Below are 4,616 nucleotides of genomic sequence, written 5' to 3' on the forward strand. Positions count from 1 at the left end.
TTTTATATTTACCCTCTTGCTAAGTATGCTTATATATCTATGTCTGGCTTCTGAGACAAGCACGTTATTACTTGATTGCAAACTGTTTATTGCTAGGAGTGAGGAAAGGGAGTCGGAAATAATTAAGCTATTTACTTCAAAGTTGTCAATAATATCGAGTGGTACCAGTATTGCTACCAACTCTGCGTGCATTGTGGATGCCCAGTTACTAATTCACTCATTTGAATTATGCTGTCATCGAGTTGAAGAGCAATAACAGCACTTCCTGCCCTCCCTGTAGCTGGGTTGAGTGATCCGTCAGTGTAAATGGTCTGTGCGATGTTGTTTTTAGTGTGTACATTGTGAATGTGTTCTATGGTGCAATTTATGTATTTATGTTATGTTATGGTGCAGTTCTATGTGTTCAATTTAACAGCAAGCTGAGCATGAGAGTTGTTTGTGATTAGTTTCTTGGTGGGGTATGCAGGGGTCAGGATGTCAATAGGTACTATCTGCCAGGGTGGAAGGAAGTGCTGTATACTCTTTCATCTTTACATACATCTTACTGCCCCATCATTTTAATACACGTGGCTGCTACTTGAATTCATTTAGAGCTGGAACATGTTAGGATTCATCCTGAGCCGTGTTGGTGTCCCCCCATCCCCCCCTAGGCCGCTTTAGGGTCCGCCCTGGGCCATTACCATTCCGAAAAATCGTCCCATTGAGTCAGTTTTCCTATGTGAAGGTTTATTGTTTCCTGACGCGCGTCCATATGGTATGCAAATATATGCCCAGGCTCCCACCAGAAGACAATGGGCTCTGTCCCGGACCCCGTGAGAGAGCGTCCATCGACTCCTCCCTGCCCCTAGAGAAGAGCAAGGCTGTGTGTTGTGTGGGTGACCCAAGCAGGTACCAGTAAGACCCTCTAAGATGGTTTCCTGGAGTGTAAGAAGCCAGGCGCACAATATGCTGAGATTCCTCGGCTCGTTTAATACCATGCTGAGCTTCCGCCGCTCGTATAATACCATGCTGAGCTTCCGCTGCTCGTTTAATACCATGCTGAGCTTCCGCCGCTCGTTTAATACCATGCTGAGCTTCCGCCGCTCGTTTAATACCATGCTGAGCTTCCGCCGCTCGTTTAATACCATGCTGAGCTTCCGCCGCTCGTTTAATACCATGCTGAGCTTCCGCTGCTCGTTTAATACCATGCTGAGCTTCCGCCGCTCGTTTAATACCATGCTGAGCTTCCGCCGCTCGTATAATACCATGCTGAGCTTCCGCCGCTCGTTTAATACCATGCTGAGCTTCCGCCGCTCGTATAATACCATACTGAGCTTCCGCCGCTCGTATAATACCATGCTGAGCTTCCGCCGCTCGTTTAATACCATGCTGAGCTTCCGCCGCTCGTTTAATACCATGCTGAGCTTCCGCTGCTCGTTTAATACCATGCTGAGCTTCCGCCGCTCGTTTAATACCATGCTGAGCTTCCGCCGCTCGTATAATACCATGCTGAGCTTCCGCCGCTCGTTTAATACCATGCTGAGCTTCCGCCGCTCGTATAATACCATGCTGAGCTTCCGCCGCTCGTTTAATACCATGCTGAGCTTCCGCTGCTCGTTTAATACCATGCTGAGCTTCCGCCGCTCGTTTAATACCATGCTGAGCTTCCGCCGCTCGTTTAATACCATGCTGAGCTTCCGCCGCTCGTTTAATACCATGCTGAGCTTCCGCCGCTCGTATAATACCATGCTGAGCTTCCGCCGCTCGTATAATACCATGCTGAGCTTCCGCCGCTCGTTTAATACCATGCTGAACTTCCGCCGCTCGTATAATACCATGCTGAGCTTCCGCCGCTCGTATAATACCATACTGAGCTTCCGCCGCTCGTATAACACCATGCTGAAGCTTAACCCGGCCACTGCGCATGGTCTCCCTCGGCCTGCAAGCTTCCACACCACAAACCACAAAACTCTTCTCAAACACGTTTGTTATTTTCTTTCTAACAAACGACGTCATCAGCTAAGCGGCATGTGCTGTGTGTCTAACAGTTCCTCTCCATCTTGTCTTCTGATCCATTCATTCAACTCATTTCCCGAGCTTCAGTTGATCTTCCTCTTGCCCAAAATATAAAGTTTTATTTTGTCACTGATTAGTTTACAACAGTCTGTTGGGTGAGCTACGTATATATGTTTTTGTCGGGGGCTGCGGCTCTACGGTAAACTCTAGAGTAAACTCCAGTAAACTTTAGTGTTAAAGAGGGAATATTAAGGAGATGGGTAGAATAAATCTGACGTTGTCTGAAATCTCGCAAATTTGAAATTGTCTTCTCCAACCAACACAAGGTACAACACCTCACAATCTCTACAGCACACACACACACACACGCTGCTTCCTGTGTGTGTGTGTGTGTGTGTGTGTGTGTGTGTGTGTGTGTGTGTGTGTGTGTGTGTGTGTGTATTTGTGACAGAGAGAGAGAAAACAAAAATCCGTTGATTGATTGACAGTTGAGAGCCGGGCTGAAATAGCCATAGCTCAACCCCTGCAAGCACAACTAGGTAAATACAACTAGGTGAATACACTACACCCTCACAACACCTATAGCACACTGTACAGTTGTACTTCCCTCATAAATGGGGAAGTGGAACATGAGTACAAACAGGGAACCCAATTACACCATGAATAAGTATACCTTTTTATATCAGATTGAAACAACTAATTTACATCCCACTTTGGGAAATCAGATTACGAAGGTTATGTATTCAGTGTCCTGAAGTTATGTATTCAGTGTCCTGAAGTTATGTATTCAGTGTCCTGAAGTTATGTATTCAGTGTCCTGAAGTTATGTATTCAGTGTCCTGAAGTTATGTATTCAGTGTCCTGAAGTTATGTATTCAGTGTCCTGAAGTTATGTATTCAGTGTCCTGAAGTTATGTATTCAGTGTCCTGAAGTTATGTATTCAGTGTCCTGAAGTTATGTATTCAGTGTCCTGAAGTTATGTATTCAGTGTCCTGAAGTTATGTATTCAGTGTCCTGAAGTTATGTATTCAGTGTCCTGAAGTTATGTATTCAGTGTCCTGAAGTTATGTATTCAGTGTCCTGAAGTTATGTATTCAGTGTCCTGAAGTTATGTATTCAGTGTCCTGAAGTTATGTATTCAGTGTCCTGAAGTTATGTATTCAGTGTCCTGAAGTTATGTATTCAGTGTCCTGAAGTTATGTATTCAGTGTCCTGAAGTTATGTATTCAGTGTCCTGAAGTTATGTATTCAGTGTCCTGAAGTTATGTATTCAGTGTCCTGAAGTTATGTATTCAGTGTCCTGAAGTTATGTATTCAGTATCCTGAAGTTATGTATTCAGTATCCTGAAGTTATGTATTCAGTATCCTGAAGTTATGTATTCAGTATCCTGAAGATATCCAATATCCTGAAGATATATATCCAATTTCCTGAAGATATCCAATATCCTGAATATATATCTCCAACATCCTGAAGAGATATATATATATATATATATATATATATATATATATATATATATATATATATATATATATATATAAATATCTCCAATATCCTGAAGATATATATACGATATCCTGAAGATATATATCCAATATCCTAAAGAAAAGACATATACTCCTACAAGGAGAACTATTTAACGTCAAGATGGGAAGCAAAGATAACTAGCAGGTCTCCTTAAATACAAAAATAGTGTACATAATATTATTCCTGAATTCCCAATTGTGCACAACTAATGGTACGTCTGTAGTATGAGTTGTCTCCCCCCCCCCCCCCGCTTGTCCGCTGGTACGGACACACACCTGTCAAGGGTGTACCCAGACACACCTGTCAACTAGGATAATCACCTCACCTGGCTCCTTGGCACTTCTTGACAGGATCCTGTGATTTATATGCAACTTTCACTCCTGTCGGTTCAGTGTTTTGAGTGACACTGAGTGCCACTGGAGTGCCATACAGTATAGTGACACTGAGTGCCGCTGGAGTGCCATACAGTATAGTGACACTGAGTGCCACTGGAGTGCCATACAGTATAGTGACACTGAGTGCCGCTGGAGTGCCATACAGTATAGTGACACTGAGTGCCACTGGAGTGCCATACAGTATAGTGACACTGAGTGCCGCTGGAGTGCCATACAGTATAGTGACACTGAGTGCCGCTGGAGTGCCATACAGTATAGTGACACTGAGTGCCGCTGGCGTGCCATACAGTATAGTGACACTGAGTGCCGCTGGAGTGCCATACAGTATAGTGACACTGAGTGCCGCTGGCGTGCCATACAGTATAGTGACACTGAGTGCCACTGGAGTGCCATACAGTATAGTGACACTGAGTGCCGCTGGAGTGCCATACAGTATAGTGACACTGAGTGCCGCTGGAGTGCCATACAGTATAGTGACACTGAGTGCCGCTGGAGTGCCATACAGTATAGTGACACTGAGTGCCACTGGAGTGCCATACAGTATAGTGACACTGAGTGCCACTGGAGTGCCATACAGTATAGTGACACTGAGTGCCGCTGGAGTGCCATACAGTATAGTGACACTGAGTGCCGCTGGAGTGCCATACAGTATAGTGACACTGAGTGCCACTGGAGTGCCGTACAGTATAGTGACACT

Source organism: Procambarus clarkii, chromosome 39 (genome assembly GCF_040958095.1).
Source record: "Procambarus clarkii isolate CNS0578487 chromosome 39, FALCON_Pclarkii_2.0, whole genome shotgun sequence".
NCBI lineage: Eukaryota > Metazoa > Arthropoda > Malacostraca > Decapoda > Cambaridae > Procambarus > Procambarus clarkii.